At 47.4% G+C, this 20,559-nt stretch overlaps 2 pseudogenes; both read right to left on the minus strand.

Moving 5' to 3' along the window:
- Positions 1–4,548: 4,548 nt before the first annotated feature.
- LOC137638898 (5S ribosomal RNA) lies at positions 4,549–4,667 on the minus strand (annotated as a pseudogene).
- A 5,832-nt stretch (positions 4,668–10,499) lies between these two features.
- Positions 10,500–10,567, minus strand: LOC137638909 (U4 spliceosomal RNA; annotated as a pseudogene).
- Between the last annotated feature and the right edge of the window lie 9,992 nt (positions 10,568–20,559).

Below are 20,559 nucleotides of genomic sequence, written 5' to 3' on the forward strand. Positions count from 1 at the left end.
GTTCTATCGCTCTCAAATCGCAGTCGTAAGCCGACTCAACTCGCGATGCGATGCGATGGGCCTGTGTTCGATTCTAGTTAATACCAAGTTATTAGAAGAGAGATAAGACAGAGTATCCAATATATTATTATTATTATTATTATTATAAGGTAGGCTACAACCCTAGTTGGAAAAGTAAGATGCTGTAAGCCCAAGGGATCCAACAGGGAAAAATAGGCCAGTGAGGAAAGGAAACAAAGAAAAACTACAAGAGAAGAATAAACAATGAAAATAAAATATTTCAAGAACAGTAACAACATGAAATTAGATCCTTCTCATATAAACTAAAAAAAAAAACTTCAAATACAGGAGGAAGAGCAACAGCACACAGAACAGCGTGCCCCAAGCAAGAGAACTCTAATCCAGGACAGTGGAAGGCCATGGTACAGACAAAAGAATGTGGGCCAATATGAAATCTAATTTGCCAAGTACAAAGACATACCAATTCTGAATGCCACTCGGCTTGAGGCCAACGAGAGGATGATATGGTCTCCCGAGACTCTGAGTGACCAAATCTCAGTCGAGCAAATGACGCATTAGTTTGAAAAGAAGAAAGGTGTAGATGGAGAGTTGGTGCAAAGAGTGTTAGTAAGGTTCCTCATGGTCAGCCACAGGGTTTGCATAAAAGAGGCTAATGGCTGGAAACTTCCCGTTCAACTTGAAGATATTTTCCACCCTTTGAGGATATATGCATTCCTCTAAACCTACTACCATTACTAGACAACTGAGCTAGTCTTTTACCACAGTCCTGGCTGACAGTTCTTCGTCGTGGCAAACCACCCACTCATCTACTTTGATGACTGACAGAGAGAGAAAGAGAGTGAATCATCGTTCCTTCTTGCTCGTTAACATGTATCAGTATGGCCATATTTTCATCATCAACAGAACTGGATGAGGTATCAGTCAATCTTTTGAGGCTGACCAACGAAGAGAACATTGGTGTTTGTTCCCATTGGATGACCGATGACGAGCTGGTCATTCCTGTCGAGATACGAATCGCGCTGTCGCCTCCCGGAATTCGCCGAGGCAAGATTCTGAAGTAATGACTCTTTGTGTTCTATTTTGGGGAAAGATCCTACTTCTCATTATAAGAGCTACTGTACCTGGGCCCCTAGATGTCATGGTTAGTCAACTACTAAGATTCCTAGAGTGAACAGGGGAGTAAACACCAGTGGAGCTGGTGAGCAATTCCTTTGATGGCAGAGTGGAGGTATTCCAAAGTAGACAGATGATTTGGCAAGTCATACCTCATGTTAAGTCACTTTGTGTTTAATTGTTTATTTAGTGAGTCTAAAAAAAACACCAAATTCATAAGCAGAACTCAAAAAGGTTCAAAGAGAACTTTATTCTCAAAAAATATAGCTTTGGTGGCTATGAACCTCAGAGAACACGTCTCCCAAGATCATTCATCTGTCTTTCCTCACCTTGGGGGGGAATCCTGACATTCCACTACTTCCTTCTCCATCAACTTTCACTAAGGTGTAAGACACATCTGCGGTGTGCACTCGTAGGATTGGGGAAGGGCGAGTCATAGGGTCAAAGATGACTGGGAGATAAATGATAGCCGATTCCTGGACGACACGAGAAGGCATCCGTTGTTGCTCTTGGGCAAGGGGTAATATAAGGTGGCACAGTTTAAGACTGTACAGTCTAGTCACTTAAAAAAATCCATTAAAATGACAAATTCGAAGATAATTTGTATTTTTCCTAACCATACAAACCTTAGCTATTTACATTGGGTTTACCTTTTAGCGTAGCTGAAATGGCGAGCCATTAGAATTTTAACGAGGGTGCATTAACAGGGGGGTAGGGGAGTGGTAGCTAGCTACCCCTCCCCCCCTCACACACCGGTGAATTGCTTCACTTTCACTCAGAGGTAGGACTTGTCTAGGGGGACAGGGCTGGCGGGCAAATATATGTAAATAGCTAAGGTTTGTATGGTTAGGAAAAATACAAATTATCTTCGAATTTGTCATTTGTTCCGTAACCGAAATACAAACCACGCTATTTACATTGGGTGACTCACCCCTTAGGAAGGGTGGAAAGTCCCCAGCCATACTGGCTTTGACTTTACCCGGGAACTCAGAATACGAGTAAGTTGCACTCGAGAAAAGGAGTCCCTGCACCTCACAAGTTCCTTGCTCCGCAAGGAAACGTGTGGCCTACATAAGCTTGTGTGTGAAGGAAGAAGTGTGACCCGTCCTAGGCAGTTGACCTGGAGTTCCAGAAGGAACTCTGGGTTAGGACGTTCCCAATACCACCTCGTCAGGGTATGGGAGACGCGACAGTATTGACTCAATACTCGGAACACAAGGAAGCATGGTTTACCTGCAGAGGTTTGAGGTCAGCTATGCAGAGACCAGGATGCTGCTTCCCAGTAGAGGGGAAGATGAAGAAAGAAGTAAGGGCCAGACATACTTCTTTCGTTCATGCAGACTAAAACCTGATAACAATGCCCTCAACCTTCTGCTACCTGTCCAAAAAGGAGCCTGAGGTTAGACCAGTTGTTGTGTAGCCACCACAGAGCGATACAAACGTATCGATACTCCTGTGGGTCACGTCCTGCAGGAAGCGGGCTGCGAAGGTCATTAGACGCTTCCAGACTCCAGCTTGTAGCGACTGCGTCACAGAGTAGTATTACTCAAAGGCGTGGGACGTTGCGATGTATCCGACATCCTGCTGTAGGGCGACGTGACGGGGGAGGGTCTGGATTCAGGTCGAGATGAATGTCCTTGAGTCCGAGCTGAAGAGGTATACTGGTGACTCTCCCCCGTGTCCTTCTTGTGCTCCCAACACGGCTGCACATGAGGACAAACTGCAGCTGTTCCCAAAGATAACCCCTCGATTCCTTTACTGGCAAGAAGGAGAAGGTTTTGGGGTATCTGATACAGAATGGTGACTCAAAATCTTGAAGGAATTGGACCGAAGGGCCGGGACCCCAAGATTCTGAGTCTAGCCAACAACTCCGGAGCGAACCTGAATGTTGCCTTCCCCCATTCCTTAGAAAGGGCGGAGTCATACGAGACCAAGAAGATTGCTTGCATACTGGCCGCGGCCAGAGTGAGCAGGAGCCCCAAGACGGAATACGATCAGAGGCCTGACGTAAAGGGTCTTGAGAAGATCTCTTAAGGGACTAAAAAGTCCGAACCATGCTCCATGTTGGAGGTCTCACTCCGACTGGGGCAGGGACGTTCGCCGCTTCGCATGAGCAAGGAAAGGTCCAGCGGGAAGGATAAAGTTTATTCCTTTCAGCCTGAAGGTCAGGGAAAGGCTGAGCGACAGGCTTCACTGCCGAGAGCGGAAAGGAGTTTCCCCCCGCCGAAAAGCAATAAGTTCGTTATTGCTGGCGAAGAGGCCTCAAGGGAAGAGGTATATCTCCCACGACACCAACCACAGAAGACTCTCCACTTCACCTGGTAGACCCCTGCGGATAACTATCGCAGATGACGCGACCTCCACCCCGCGACTGTAGCGGGTTGTCTCTTCTTGGGGAGGAGGCGTAGTGTCTCCAGGCGTAAAGCCGAAGCGATGCCCCGGCTCGTGAAAGATGTTGCAGTGTGGTTGTTTGAGTAGCCTGTGCCGTGGGAGAAGCTCTCCCGTGAGTTCCGTCAGGGGAAGCAGAGGGTCCGGAAACCGTTCTGCGTATAGTCCCAGTGGAGCTCTCAGGGCCATTGAAAGGTTGACAGATAACCTGGTCTTGTTGAGACCCATTCTCAACAGACAACAAAGGAGGGAAGACGCAGGCGTCGATGTTGTCCCACCATCACCGGAATGCATCTTGCCAAAGAGTCTTGGGGTCTGAGATGGGGGGGAAGAACAGTGGAAGCTCGAGGTTCCAAGCTGTCGCGATCAGGTCCTCCAGGCCAGGACTTGCTGGTTACTAAAGGCCAAAGACCCCCAGGTACACTCTATCTACGAGGCTCTGCTCAGATAGTCGGAAAGAACATTCCTCTGCCCGGAATGAGCGAGCCGATAGTAGTATTGAGAGGATCTCAAATCATCTCAATATCTCTACTGCAAGATGCGAAGGTATGAAAATGCGTCCCTTGCTGGTTGGAACACGCCAGTACCATGAAGTCGTCGCGCACGGAGCGAATAAGCCTGCCTGAATGATGGAGAGGTATCCTTCCTACCTGAACCGGAACATGCCCCCCCCCCACTTTTCTTTGACGAGTCCGAGAACAGCATAAAAAATGTGGGGAAAGGACGAGAATATCCACTCCCATCAAGAGGATCCATAGGTCAACACCCATTGCAGGTCTAATCGCTCCGCTGGTCCCATAGGGGCCAGAAAGTCCGGTTAATCGTTGCTTTGAAACCACCGGAACTTGGGCCGCCCCACAGGGAACTTATCCTGAGGCGACCGTTCGGAACTTTAGACGGGTCAATGAGGAAAAGAGACCTAGGAAACGTTCCAAGGTAGGGCTGAAAGCTCTGCTTGACTGAGAACAGGTACTGCGACTCTCCTCAGCCTTGCCACAGTCAACTGAAGGGAAGGCTCGGAGGAGGCGGCAACGGCATCTGGCGACCCCAGGTGGTCACCCATCCAAGTACCGACCAGACCCGACATTGCTTAACCTCGCTGGACGGACGAGAAGCGGGGTTTCCAACGTGGTAAGGCCGTTGACTCAATATCATGGCTAGATACTCCAGCTGTTGTGGCAGAAGTAGAGAAGGCTCCTAGCAAATTACCATGATCCCTCACTCATGGTAAGGATCCGGAAGCTTGTCCCGGCGTTGAAGAAGGTCGAACCCGAGCCTACCGGAGTTGACCAGACCTCCAAAAGGCAAAGGAGGCGGAAGCCTGCTCCTGAGCGGCCACGAGGAAAGCAGGGAGAGATCTCTGGGGAAAAACTTGCGATGCCACGGTGGGATCGCCACACCGCATCTTAAGCAGGACCACCTGTAGTCTAGGCTGAATTCCAAGAGCTTCCTGGAAGATGGATGGAATGGAAACTGAAAGTACCCGTCCTTCCGATCCAGGGCCTAAGGAGTCCTGTCGCCTCGTTACCAGTCTGATCGATTCTGCTGTTCCACGCTGGACGAAGTTTGTTCGACAAACTTGATCAGAGCTGAGAGGTCGACTACGGAATACCCGTATCAGATGCTTTCCTACGAGAAAGGATCGACTGAAGAAGCCGAGGGGTGAAGCCGTCGACGATCCTATGGAGGACCTCCTCCTAAGGCATGGATCATTCTGCCCAAACGGGCAAAACTCTTGCCGACCCCATGGCATAGAGGTTCAGTGACACTGAATTCGCTGACAGAGACGGCAGGCACGATATCCTTGGCTGATCACGGAGATCGTGCAGGAATCGGCCTCGGGAAGCTGTTATCCGGATGAGTAACCTTAGGCATCCTCCCAGCGTGAGACCTGCAAGGGGGTTTGCCAATCCTAGAGTTCGTGAACTCTGCCGCTCCCTCTAGGATTATGCCCACCCCCCCTCCGGGAGAGCCTCCCGTGGTACCTGTTCCTAACAGGAGGGGACTGCTATTGGACACCTTGTCTTAGTTGCCGTAGCCGGTCCGATAACTTAGGCCGACGAGGCTGAAAGAAAGAGGCGCTGGAGGCCTGCAGGGTCTGGAAGAAAGCGCCTCGGGGAAGTGAAAACGGAAGTAGACTTCCCCATACAACCGCTGTCTATGTCTCTGTCCTTGGGCACAAACAAGTTCTTCCCAAGGATGGAAGGGTGTCTGAGGTTGTCGACATCCACGGATGAGACACCCCAGAGGAAGCCCTCGGTCATTGCGTCCAGATGGTCCAACATCGAGATTGCCCGCAAGTTCGAAACTTGGCGACGAAACGCCAAGGTGCTTGAGCCCGAGAGGAGGAAAGTACCCATGAACTTCCTGTAGCTTCCTTGAACAAAACCTCGGGTCACAACCGAGGAGGGAAAGGGCCTGGTAAGCCCTTTCACGAGATGGAGAAGAGGAAGGGGTAAACCAGTCACGGAAAGCTCCCCGGCAAAACCCCTCCAGGGAATGACGGGTAAGGGCTAACCCAGGTTCTGGAAAGAAGAATGTTGCTCAGACCTCCCTGAAGATTCTTCCTGCTCTTGCGTGTGCCATGCTCTGCATTTACGTGGTGAGGCCGTGTTCTGAAAATACGCTCCAGAAGACTCGCCAGGCCGGTCATGCTGCGAAACCCCAACGGGAATCGCGGTCGCAATCGCCCTGGCGCTCGCGCGATGTTAAATCAATGGTTTGCGCGTTACCGAACGTGGAAGCGCCCATGCGCGGGCACGCAGGAACCCAAACGAAAGTGCGCGAAGAAGCGCAGAAGGAGGGCGAGCGTGGTAGGAAGGGCGAGAGCTGGTGGTCAGCGAGCCATGACCCGTAGGCGAGCAATGGATACTGCAGGAATCAAGCCGATGTTCACGCGATGGAACACCGTAGATTCGCGCGACGGAAGACCGTCGGTCCGCGCGACGGAACCCGGTCGGTCCGCGCGACGGAACCCCGTCGGTCCGCGCGATGGAACACCGTTGGTCCACACGATGGAATACCGTTGGTTCTAGCGCGAGCGAACATTGGAGCGCATGTGCGCGGTCGCGCATGAGCATAGGCGCGCGGGCACGTGGGCGTGCGGTCACGCGGGCACGTGGGCGTGTGGACGCGCAAGCACATGGGCGCGCGGGCGAGCGCAGGCAGTCGGGAGACCGATGGCGCGTAGGCGGGCGATGGTGCGTTGACGAGCGATGGCGCGTTCTGGCGAGCGATGGCCCGTAGGCGAGTGAAGGCGCGTTGGCAAGCGATGGCGCGTCGGCAAGCGATGGCGCGTCGGCAAGCGATGGCGCGTCGGCAAGCGATGGCGCGTCGGCAAGCGATGGCGCGTCGGCAAGCGATGGCGCGTCGGCAAGCGACGGAGCGTTGGCGAGCAGTGGTGCGTTAACAAAACGCTAGCGCGCAGGGGAAGAATCGCCCGGGCACGTAGGCGATCGCTAATGCGTAAGAGACTAGTGATGGTTAACGAGCATCGTGCTAACAGAAGGCGCGCAGGTGCATCAGGAAGGTGAGCGCTGAAGCAAGCTGTTAATCAGGCGATCCTAGACGGTCAGAAAAAACCGTTGGCGCCCATTGATGCTTGGCAGAAAAGGGCGCGCAGATGTGCGCTGGCGATTGAAGAAAGCTGCCGCACAGCAGGACAGAAGTAAAGGTGAGCGCTGGCGAGCAGGAGGAAGATCTACGGCAAGACTCAGCTACCGGAAATCGTGGTCCACAGCAGGCGAGCGTTAGATCGCTACTGATGGTGTCCAGGGGAACTGACACACGTGGCAGATCGGTGGCGATCGTTGACGCGTAGGAGATCGCTGCCGAGCAAGCGAACGTTGACGCGTCTGTGGTCGCTGGCGAGCTGGTGATCGCTGGCGAGCAGAAGGCAACGCGTGGAAGCCTGTGCTTAGAAGAGTCCTTGTCCAAGACCTGAACCGAAGTTCTAGATCGCGAGGGCGAACGTGGGCGCACAGGGCGCGTAACAGAAACCAACAGGAACAGCAGAGATGATCATCAGGAGAGCGCTGACGAACAGGAGAGCGCTAGCGATCAGGAAAGCGCTGATGAGCAGGAGAGCGCCTGTGCGCTAACAATGAGCAGGAGAGAACACAGCAGAAGGGCGCGCAGGGGAACCCTGCACGCAAGGGAAGAACCCCCGTGGGAAGCAACCCTTTGCCCCGAAGGGATAGTTGTCCATCGGGAGCTGATGTCCGTTGGAAGACCGTTGTCTGTCCGTCGGGAGACTGATGTCCGTCGGAAGACCGTTGTTCGTCGGGAAGACCGATGCCCGTCGGAAGACGAGGTCAGACTGCTGTCCATCTGCACCAGGGGCGGAAGATCAAGAAGAAGGAGTTGTAGGCTGCATACGGAGATTCAAAAAGGCGCCTCTTAGCACCCTTATAGGGAGATGGGAGGCCCTTACGACGTAGTGGACGGTGAGCCTTACGGCGAAGGCGGCCAACAGCAACAACAGCAGAAGAGTCCTCCGAAGAGGAGTCTCTATGAGTGTACTCTCTCGTGAACGAAAGAGAACACATAGAAGAGACGGGTCAGCCAGTGACCTAAAGGGCGCAATCCTCCGAAGAGGGGCTCCTGCAGTTGCCCAGCCCCTTGAGCGTAACTACAGGTGCGACCGCTCAGCACCAAGAGCATAGTCGCACGAAAAAAAGGCAAGAGAAGAACCCCCCAAAAGGGGAAAAACTCAAGCCTGGACAGGAAAAACTTCCCTCGGAAGGAAAGTTACCCACCCAAGGAGGCGAGCCTCCTGAGTGTTCTAAAATGAACTGGAGAGCTGTCAATCGTCACGGGAGTACTTCCAGGAGAAGGAGACACGCCCCTGACGAAGATCTATAGGGGAGGCAGCAACAGCCGAATCCCCAGGCCTCAACATGACAGCTCACTCCGTTGTCACATTACAGAAACGAACTAGATTGGTAACTGTGAAAAATAAAACAAAAATCATTAGTTAACATTCATTCCCCCGGGAAGGCTCCGAAGAGGAATCCCGGGGGAAAGGAACACAAGAATTACACAGCAGGCACGTGCCCTCACAACCACTTACACTCACGGAAGGAGAGCTGTAACCAAAACAGAATTATAACAATTATAATTATGTAATTATGTAATTATGTAATTTAAAAATGAATGAACACTAAAGAAAGAACGAAGACCCCGAAAGGAATCGTTCTACAAAGCTGAAAAATCAACAAATACAATTAGATTCATAAACTAATTGAGACAAAACGTATGGCGTAGCAAACCCCCCACACGGGAAGGAAGCTACAAAGGCGTAGTAAAAGTAACGTAGTAAAAGGGTGAACGACCTCAAGAGAGAGAGAAAGACCGAAGTCAAACTCGATCCCGACCCATGAAATTACACTATGGTGGCCTAACTGCCGAGGACTCCACGGAGATATCGTACACTACACACACAAGCACAAACTCTGAAAAGGAAACTTACTGATTTCTATACTCAAATATATACATAAACATGAGAAAATGTTTACATATATATTGAGTAAAAGAAAAGTAAGTGATTAAGTAAAGACAGAACAAACAATGGCTGCCAAGCAAGGACAAAGACAGACACGTCTGTCCATGTCCGAGCCAAAAGTGAAAGTGAAGCAATTCACCGGTGTGTGAGGGGGGGAGGGGTAGCTAGCTACCACTCCCCTACCCCCCTACTAACTAGCGCGGGGGTAATACACCCTCGTTAAAATTCTAATGGCTCGCCATTTCAGCTACGCTAAAAGGTAAACCCAATGTAAATAGCGTGGTTTGTATTTCGGTTACGGAACAACTGTAGTTTCAGTTACTAAGTCTTCCATATGCTGCTCAGCTGCTATGATACATACACCACAAATATTATTACTGGGTTACTGTAGACATCATATTACTGCGTGAGGGACGACCGTTAGGAATTGCACCATTTTTCAAGATTGCTGTGTAAAACTTCATACAAAAAGGTCGTTTATGAAATGAATACACTTAGTTAATGTTAAATTGTACTGTATAAATATCGTGAAGTAAAGAATTACAGAAATGTAGGCTATGTGTGCGGTGAGTCAAGTCGTCCGGACGAAAACAGTGAACACTTACAGTTCAGTTTAGCTTTAGTGATACAGTAGTATATTACAGTAGAATACACTGCAGACCCGGCTGGACAATCTTACAAACAAACCATAAAGGAGCAACTAAAAGGGAGTAATTTTAGAAGAGCTGCTTTTACCATAGCTAAAGTCTCTCTTCTACCCTTACCCTTTAGAGGAAAGTAGCCACTGAACAATTACAGTGCAGTATTAAACCCCTTAAGCAAAGAAGAATTGTTTGGGAATTTCAGCATTGTAAGGTGTGTGAGGACAGGAGAATGTGTGAGGAAGAGGCCAGACTATTCGGTTGTACGTCGGTAAAGGATGAATGAACCATAACCCGATAAAAGGATCCAATCTAATCGATTCCTACATTCAATTGCAATTGTTTCTCTGAGCTCTTCTTCTAAAAGCTTATTTGTATCAAACCTAGGTATTCTATCTACCTTTCTGTTGGGTGCTTCCAGTTTTAATTTCAGTGTGGCAATGAGGAGCTGGTGGTCACTACCAATATCTGCACCTCTATAGCTTCTTACATTTCTCAGAGTCCTCCTTCTCTCTTTATTAATGGCAATTTGATCTGTCTGATTGTTGTAACTGCCACATGGTGAAGTCCATGTATAGATATGGATGTTCTTGTGTTGTAAAAGAGTACCTCCAATGACAAGATTGTTTGCTAGACAGAAACGTATGAGATACATCTATCACATCATTTCTTGCAAGACAAGTGGCGTGTATTTAAGGTATCAGAAATACAGCCAAAATGTGCAGGGACTATTGAATGTAACTGTACTATATAAACTATAATCAATATTACCAGGAAGAGAATCGAGTCCTCTTTGCCTTTCAAAGATAATACTCTTTTGGACAACGCACATCTCTTCAACTAGCAATAATCGCACCTCGGTTAGCCCTCATTGGTTACGATACTGCCACTGCGCACATCTCTAGGTTTAATTACTTATTGTTACATACAACAGCGGATTTGAGTTTGAAAGTAACATCTCTATGTTATATAAAGCTTATGAAACTCTAAATCATACGATTATTAATTTTATTATTCTTTCAAACAGTTTTTAAATTATTCCTTATTTTTATATCTGAAAATGTCTATATTTGAATTTCTCAATGTGTTTATAGGTAGTAGATTGGCCATGGCAGCAGCCACCTATTGAGATACCACCGCTAGAGAGTTATTGGGTCCTTTGACTGAGCAGACAGTACTACATTGGATCCATTTCTCTGGTTACGGCACAATAACAACCAAACACTTGTTTTGTTTGTATGGAAGGATTGCCTTAACTACATATATGCTCAGTATAATCATATACTGTAGTTGTGTGCTTAGTGAAATCAGTCGTAGCTCAGCCCTCAAATAGGAAGGACGTCTCAGCTTGCCCAAGAATAGGCTTACCTGGCACAGGGGACACCAGGATCCCTCGCCTTGCCTACCATGAGCTCTTACAGCCTGACATTCCTCTGTAATACCATCTACAAATCCAATGACCTACCCTGCCAAGGCTTCTGCCCACCAGATTCCAAGGAAAGGTGCATTCCATGTCATATATACTCTTATTCAAGAGATTATGTATGGGGCCATATCACACTCAAATTGAATATTGAGGTGGACTTGAAAGCCTGCCATTATCAGATCTATTGTTGGTGTGATGATTGCACTCTATTCTATGATGCACTCTTTCCGAACATGACTCGTAGGAGAAGGGACCCGCCCCTCTACAAGAGCAGAATTTCCCCAGGAGGAATCCAGATATTCCAGATAAAGCTGCTAGAGAACAAAATATTCACTTGCACGAGGGCTGGTTTGGAGATGCTGTTCTCCCACCTCCAAGCAAGAAGAAGAAGACCGGGTCTACAAAAGCCTGTGTCAGTGCCAACAATGTCAAACCATTGCAGGCTGAGCCTTCCCTGGAAGACTCACCTACTCCCAGCCACAGCCTGCCACCTCCAGACCCACCTGCCTCTAGCCTAACTCTGGCTTCTTCAGACCCACCAGCCTCCAGCTCAGACCAAGAAATAACCAACGCACCTACTTCAAACCCAGCTCCTACCCAACTGACATCCAGCCCACTTTCCTCTTCCACGGAAAACTGACGAACCCACTGAAAGTGTTCCGCTCGACTCTAATGGGATTCACCACTGTGACTGAAACTGCACAGTATGTCTCACCCAGCTGTTCGATGAAGCTACTGCAACAATCTCAAGCTCTCTGCCAGTCGCTGTACCTTTGCCCAAGTTCAAGATCCAGCCCACTATGCCGCAGTTCACGCTCTCGCTTTTGCCAACTCCTAATCAAATTTCTCAACTCAACCAAACTGCAAAGGGGAGCTCATTCTCACCCCCAAGAATCAGGAGTGTGTCAGTTTCCTCCTGGAGGAAAGCTCACTGGAGTTTCTAGATCCAGCCAGGAAGCAGCGCAAAGTCGTCGTCTCCAGATACCCAATCTCCAGGCCACTAGATATAGCCACCTCTCTCAACAACATCGCAAAGACCAAGATGAAGTTCCTGTCAACAACAAAATCACCACAGTCAATGGGCCCAAACCCCCTACCCTCCACTTGGGAATATGGAGCACCTTCTCCTTCACAGACTACATTCCTGAGCTGCTTCGGTGCTACAATTGTCAACGGTATGGCCATCACCGCGAGGACTGCAGAGAACCCAATATTTCCAGAGTCTGCAGCCGACACCAACCCTCACAAGAATGCATAGATGCCCACAAGCAAGGTAAAGCCACCTAGCCGAGATGTCCAAACTGCTCTCGCTCCCACCATGCATGGAACAAGAGGTGCTCTGAGCACCTAAAGAGGATTGCAGCCATGCAAGGCACTCATACTGGCAACACACCTAAACCGTAGAGAATTCCCCGAGACGCCGCCATCCACCCGCTGTCACTCCAGATCCTGTCCTCCAAACCACCTCCACTCCAGATCTGGCCACTGTGGCTACCACTCGCTTCAACCAAATCCTTCCTGTCCCAATCCTCCCCTTCAATCACCCACCAGCTAAACACCTTGCGCTTGCAAGACTTAACCCCAATAGCCATCCACCTTTTCACCCGGGTCTCATCCTTCGAAATGTACCGGATCCCCTTCAGACCTCGTCATATCCTCCCTTTCACCCCAAACCAACCTCAATGCCTCACCATCCCTACAGCAGGGATAATTTCTTACACTTACAACTTCTCCTTTCCTCTACTACTAATTGCCCTTCTCTCCTCTCCCAGTCTCTCTTACTCACTGGGACTTGCTTCTATACCACTATTCTCTACTATCAAAGCCTTCCCTTACGGCTCTGAATCGGATCGATTTTGGGTGCTCGTAGGAAGAGCTACACACCCGTGCAGAGCAGAGGCAATCTTTAATTCTCCCCATATATCTACTTTGACTCAATGCTCTGGGGGTAGAACAGAAGACCTCTTTGAGTGTCCTTATATAATTACTTTGACTCAATGCTCTAGGGGTAGAGCAATATAACACTGCACGTCCTCTTTAACTGAAATGACTTGGGAGAAACTTCTGGCCCCAATCTATAGCAAGAGAGTGATAATAAAAACAAGAATTTAATTCAATATATTAAAGCAAAATACATTAATTTTGATAACTAGGATTGTTTATATCTTTGCCAAGAGATGATATGTTTACATAGGCCTATTCATTAATGACGAAGATGTAAAGTTGTAAGCATTGTTAAAACTCACCTATTGTTCAATTTCTTAAACAGAAATAGGCCTACAGCTAAACGAGCTGGGTGGAGAACGAGGTAAATGGCTTGAGGCATGTACACTGTAAGGAATTTGAAATCTTCGCTCCATAAAAATCTTTAATTACAAATGTGGTTCATTATTCAACAGGTATTGTGGTTATCTCTGCCGCGTGTAGGTGAAATTGCGAAGTGTGATCTCGCGTAAAAAGAGGGCTGACTGTGCATAATATAGACATGATAACCAAATGGAAAAACTATACTGTTGGTGCAAGTGGCGTGAAAATGAAGTATAATTACAGATTCTATAGCTTTGATTTTACAGGCAGCGATGGCTACAGCTTCTCTTCTACTAAACCCAGTGATTCAGTGGAGACTTTAGATTCCAGAGTCCACAAAGACAATCATATCAGCCTAGGTGGACAGGAATGAATGAAAGTAAATATACTGCACCTCTATCTCATTCATTACTGTTAGGAGGAGTAATAAATACTCTTTCCTTTACAAAGATATTTTACTTTAACAAGCTTAAAGAATCTTAGGATTATAAATGCATTTTTTTTACAAACTATCACAATGAACTGCAAACTTTAAATCTGAAAGTAATATGTTTATGTTATATAAAGCTAATAAGACAATAAATACTTAAATTATTAATTTCATTCTTTTGTCAAATTATTTTTAAATAAATATCTATTCTTTTCTATAACTGGAAATGTTTTTATTTGAATTAATCGGTTGATTTAGTACGAGACACCACACCACTCCGCAACTTGGAACACTTGCTGGTCACTGAACTATGTACAATTTTCTATTCAAAAAGGGATTTTGACTTAGGAAAAATCTATTTTTGGGTGAGATGGCCATGTCGTCCTGATGGAAGTTCCCTGCGGCAGCTTCCTACTCTATAATATTTCTGCGATTGATATTATAAGAGAATTACCGTCAGGTATCACGGGGTTCTAACCCACGGACTGTCCAGGACAAGAGGCCTGTCAATCTTCACTAACGAGCTAACTAACCAATCAACCTATATAATCATTGTCATTTTTCAACAATCTTACCTTTATTTAACGATCAAATTAGGTGTCAGAGGAACAGACTCCTGTAAGAAGGGCTAGACATAGAACCAAAAACCTTTCCTTTCCCTACCTGTCTTTTCTCTTCTCAAACTGAGTCTAATACTATCAGTGTTACCAGATCTTAATTGTGAAATTGTGAAAGACTCCGATGAAAATTAGGCTGAATCAGCTAAATTATACTATATTTTTGACGTAGTTATACCAAATTTCTATTGTAGTTTCCATAGCAAATATCATGCAGAAAATGCCTTGATAAATAATACTTCATTGATGTTTTATTCCAAAATTTAATTGTCTGAACTGTAAACCCCAACCAGAATATATATGATAATGAAGGGATTTTATTGGGAACAATTACATGAATGACACAAAAAGAGGCTCTGTCAGGAGTTGCAGAAGGTCCGGAAACCATTTTGCATGATGCCATAGCGACTATGAGGGTCATTGAAAGGGTGACCGATGTTCTGGCCTTCTGGAGTACTCTCCTCATCAGAACGGGGGAAAGGCGTAAACGTCGATGTTGTCCCACTGTTATCAGAATGCATCTTGCCAGTGAACCTTGGGGTCTGGACTGGGGGACAGTATAACGGGAGCCTGAAGTTCAGGGCCGTTGCAAAGAAGTCCACTGTCGGAGAACCCCACAAAGTCAGGACTTTGTTGGCTACTAGATGATCCAAAGACCTCTTGGTACTCACTTAGAAGTGAGGCTGCCCATTCACTAGCGACTGAATCTGTGAGATGAGATCAAAGTGAGCGAAGTTTCAGCATGTGATCCTCCAATCTGATTGTATGGGTCTAATTGCTACAATCGATTGTTCATTCAGATCTAAAGGAGGTCATTTACAGACAGATGTAACTGCTTGTTGTTTGTGGCTGGGTGAGTCAACCTGGTCAGTCTCCATATCAGAAACAATGTCTGAGATTTGGGTGGACAAAGTTTTTCTTGGGACGAATTTATTGATATTTATAAGTGCCACCCATGCCTATGGAATGTAAAAAGCAAATTGTATTAAGATAGAAACGCTAAAAAAAAACAAGGCTTACGAAGTTCTGATAGAAAAACTTGAAGAAAAGTGTCATGAAGCAAATAAAGACTAAAAAAAGCCCCTACAATATGCACACTGTTTCAAAATAAACTTAAAAAAGGTTGAAGAAGCCTCCAAGAAATCTGGCACAGGAACTGATGAGGAGTATGAACCATATCTATAGTACTATGATATTCTATCATTTATAAAAGAATCAGAAACGAAACACCACCTCCTTCTGTGTCTACTGTGCAAGAGGCAATTGATAACCGCAGGCCATCAGGGTAACTGAGCAGTCACGTGACTTCCCGCACGTGGCGCAGTGAAAACAAACCACACTTTAACGTGGTGCTGCATGAACGGTCGTCTGTTAAAGCTAAATTATTCGCCATTATGCCATCATCTGATATAATATGCAAGAGGTTGCAGTGATTAAAAGACAGGTCTTGATGGCTTGGGTGCTAGGTAGAGACTGCCCTTTATTCACAGCTACATGGGACTACATGATACCACATCCCCCTTATCACATACAAAGAATTGATTACACATAATAACTAATCTGGCATATAAGTACAAAGAAATAAACGATGAAAGTTCCATATTCAAACGTATTCCATTGTTTTCATCCCTTCATAATAAACATGCATAGTACAATTTGTGATTGTGGATAATAATATAAACATAACAGCTATTATCTTTGCAGACTGGTCAGAATAGTGTTGGTTACAGCAGGGCAGTCTTAAATATGAAAATAAATGGCAAATTATATTTTATTTTTTTTTTTTTTTTTTTTTATTTATTTATTTTTTTTTTTTTTTATGCAAAGAACAACAACACCCAAAATATATTAAAACAAAATGGAAACCTGATACACACGCAACGAGTGTTCGAAATGGAGCCTGTTCTCCAGTCCGAGACTCGTAAATTTTCAAATAAAATTCATTATTCTGAATCACTTATCAGTCCTGAGACTGATAACTTTTCTTGAATTTCAAACTCTGGTAACGACCTCTCAGAATTTTCGGTCATGAAACGAGGGGGGGGGGGAGTTGTACATTATTATTTAACTTAACACTTTATGGGAATTTACGGTATGTGACCGCGTTACTTTCAATATATCTGGATGGGGTTTTCACCAGCCGGCCTGACTTGGTATACACCGCTGTCGGGTCTGTAGTGTTATCACTAGTTGCGGGTCTTTGGTGGGTTATTTCGGTCTCACTAGGTGGCGGCAGCGATATATCGGCGGGTCGTGGTGGAGGCTGTGCTGATGATGTTGGAGGCTGCTGCCGGGCGTTGGGCGGTTCTGTGTTTGTCGCGAGCGGTGTCGGACGGATGTGGGACCGGTTCCTCCTGAGGCACGCTCCGTTTTGGGCTTCCACAATGTATGATTGGGGTTCTTCTGACTTACGTACCACTCTGCCTGGCACCCATGTGTGGCAGGCCTTGTCGAATATTCGGACTGGTTGTTCGGGTTGGAGGTCTGTGAAGTGCCGTTGTGTCCGATTTGATCCTAGGCGGTCCTGGAGGTGGTTGCGGGTCGTGATGTGTGCGAGATGTGGTTCGTATCTGCCTGGTAGGTCAGTGGTCACATTGCGACCAAACATGAGTTCTGCGGGGCTGGTTGTCTTATTGTCGATCGGGGTGGCCCGTAAGTGGAGTAATGCAGTATGCATATCACCGCCTGTCTCAAGGCATTTTTTGATAATCGCCTTGCATGTTCCAACTGCGCGCTCCGCGAGGCCATTGGACTGAGGGTAATGTGGGCTTGATGTGATGTGCTCAATACCCCAGGCTTTTGTGAAGTCCCTCATGGCTGCTCCCGTGTATTGAGGTCCGTTGTCTGAGACCAGGGTTTTGGGGCATCCGAACAGCGAACACAGGAATTTGAGGTGGTTGGCCACACTTTCAGATGACAGGTTTTTTAGTTTGGTGACTATCGGGAATTTTGTGAAATAATCAGTTGTGATCAGATATGTCTTGTGGCCAATTTGGAAGATGTCCGAAGCGACTTTGAACCAGGGCATTGGGGGAATGTCATGATGCGTGGTTTCACTAGGACTTTGCTGGGGCTGGTACTTCTGGCATATGTCACATGCCCTGACCTTGTCCTCTATATCCTTTGCAATGTTGGGCCAGAATACACACTCCCGTGCCAGGGCTTGTGTTTTTGTGATCCCTTGGTGGGACTGGTGGAGCTGGTCCAATATCCGGCCTCTGACCTCTTTGGGGATGATAACTTGTCGCCCTTTGAATATGACTCCGTCTTCCACGGCAAGGTATTCTCTGTATGAGAAAAACTGGCGGATATCGGGGTGACAGCCTTTTACTGAGGTAGGCCAACCCTCGATGATAGTATGCTTGAGAGTGCGCAGCACTGGGTCGGTGTCAGACCTATGGCGGACCTCTTCCAAAATCTGGGGACCAAATTTTATGAGTGCAACTGATATCACGTCGATGTCATCTAGTTCCAGTCCGTCCACTCATGTATCCAAGGGGATTTCCTTGTCATTTTGTGGGTTAGGAAGGCGTGATAGGGCGTCGGAGAGTACAAGGGTTCGTCCTTCCTTGTACTTGACCCTCATGTCATACCCCTGCAGTTTCAAGAAGAGACGTTGTAGTCTAGGTGGGGCACTGATAAGTGGCTTCTCCCAGATATTAACGAGGGGTTTGTGGTCAGTGACAGCTTCGAAGTCTCTTCCGTATAGGTAGGTATGAAATCATTGCACACCGTGTACTAGTCCAAGGGCCTCTCGCTCGATATTGCTGTAATTTGCCTGCGTTGGTGTCAGGGCTTTGCTGGCGAAGGCTATTACCTTCCCGTCTTGGATGAGGGCCGCCCCGAGGCCTTTTTGCGATGCATCGACTTCAAGAGTCACGGGTCGAGTTGGGTCATAGTAAGACAGCGTGCTTGATGGTGCTATTTGGCGTTTCAGGTGTTGATAGGTGGATTCATGGTCTTCTTCCCATTGGAAGGGCACATCTTCCTTGATCAGATCTCGAAGTCTTTGTGACTGAGCTGAGTAATGTGGTACATAGGGGCTGAGGTAAGTCATTACTCCCAGAAATCTCTGTAGTTCCTCTTTATTGGAGGGTGACGGCATGCTATGCAGGTCGTGTACTTTTGATGGGTCTGGCATCATGCCCTTGCTGGTATAGCGTGTTCCGAAAAACTCGATTTCTGGTTTTGAAATGGAGCATTTCTTCGAGTTTAGGCTGAGTTCGTGTTGGGCTGCACGCTGCATGAACCCCATCAGGTTTTTGTCGTGTTCCGACTGGTCTTTCCCACATATTGCCACGTCATCAGCGATGCCAACAACACCTGGGAGGTTCTCGATGATGGAGTCCATCCTGGCTTGAAATATGTCCTGGCTTACATTCAGCCCGAATGGTAGCCTTGTCCAACAATACCGGCCGTGTGGTGTTCGGAACGTTGTCAGTAGTTGTGAGTCCTCGTGTAGCGGTATACTCCAGTAGCCTGCTTTGGCGTCTAGCTTGGAGAACACTTGGAGAACACTTGGAGAATACCGGGTTGATCTCTTCTAGAGTGGGAATCTTGTGGGGACATCTTTTGAGGTTTTGGTTGAGCCGCTTGGGGTCCAGACAGATCCGTAGGCTTCCATCGGGTTTTGTGACATACACAAGGCTGCTACACCAGTCTGTGTGTGCCGTTACGCGTCTGATAACCCCCTCTTTCTCCATAGTGTCAAGCTCGGACTTGATGCGGGGCTTCAGGTGGATACTTACCTTACGGGGCGGATCACAGAAAGGTATCGCGTCATCCTTGAGGTGGAGCATCGCGGGCTCTTTTAGTTTGCCGATACAGTCAAACTGTGCTGGGAATTGTGCTTTTAGTTGTTCGACTGACCTAATAGGGCCTTGTTGGCTTGGTTGCTCAGGTATTCCAGTAACGTCGTTGACATTGATATCCACAATACCAAGTTTTTGGCATGAGGGAAGGCCAAGTATGGCTGGACCAGACACATCAACCACGAAGAACTTTTCTTGCGAGAATGCTGGGTTGCTGAGTTTGCGGACGCTGAGCACTAGTGACCCTAGGCAGGGAATAATGTCGCCACTGTATGATGTAAGTCTTACTGATGGTTCTGGGGATAGTACGAGGCTGGTGGGTGCATCACCAAACATTTGCTTGTATGTCCGCAAGGGCAGCGTATTGCCACCGGAACCTGTGTCGATTTTGAGTTTCAGGGGCCCATAGGCTGGGGGGTTTTCATGCTTGACCATGAGCTTTGAGAATGCTTCTCGTTTCAGTGCCACTCCTATGTCGGATATCGTTATCATGTCGAAGTTTGGCATATAATCTGTTTCTTCATCAAGATTAGGGTTTTCATTAACCATGACTTCGTGTTGCCTGTGGTTAGGAGCCCGATTCGGCCGTCGGTAGGAGCGCCCTCTTGTCTTGCTCTGACGTTGTGTCTGCTGCATGTTGTCTCCTGGCATTGTTCTGCCTCCATCAGTTTTGCGGCACATCTTTTTCCAGTGCCCCTTGATGCCACAACCACTGCATCTGTCATTGTAAGCGGGGCATGACCTTATGGGATGGCTAAGCCCACAGTTCCAGTAGGGGTTGTCCGTGGTTTGTAGTTTGTTCCGTGGCTCGTTGCTTTCCCTTCGAATTGCATCCACGTTGGTATGGCTTGTACTTGTGTTCTCAGAGCTCATCTGTATGGAGCGTAATGATGCCGTGGAGGCCGCAATGGCCTCGTATTCTCGACCTCTCTCTAGAACGTTGCTCACAGCATAGCCCTTCGGTTTAGTTAGGAGTTCTTTCCGAAATTCTTCGAATTGTGTTCGTAGTATGGTCATTTCGATAAGTCGTTCGTTGAGTTCTCTGTCTTCAAACTCGCACTTTGTCGCTTTTTCACGGAGTCTGGCCAGGAATTGACTGATTGTTTCAGCAGGTTTCTGTTTGGTATTTGCAAATTCGAGGCGGTGAACTCGGAAATTTATTTTGACCGTTGCATCAACCTCACTTTCAATAAGCCTCCATATGTTCTGCGGCACACGTTGCTCCTGTTCAGTGAGGCCGCTCGCCAAGATACGCCTCATGCCCTCATCGCCGAGGGCAATTTTGATTTTAGTTGCTTGCAT

The sequence above is a fragment of the Palaemon carinicauda genome, chromosome 3, assembly GCF_036898095.1.
Source record: "Palaemon carinicauda isolate YSFRI2023 chromosome 3, ASM3689809v2, whole genome shotgun sequence".
NCBI lineage: Eukaryota > Metazoa > Arthropoda > Malacostraca > Decapoda > Palaemonidae > Palaemon > Palaemon carinicauda.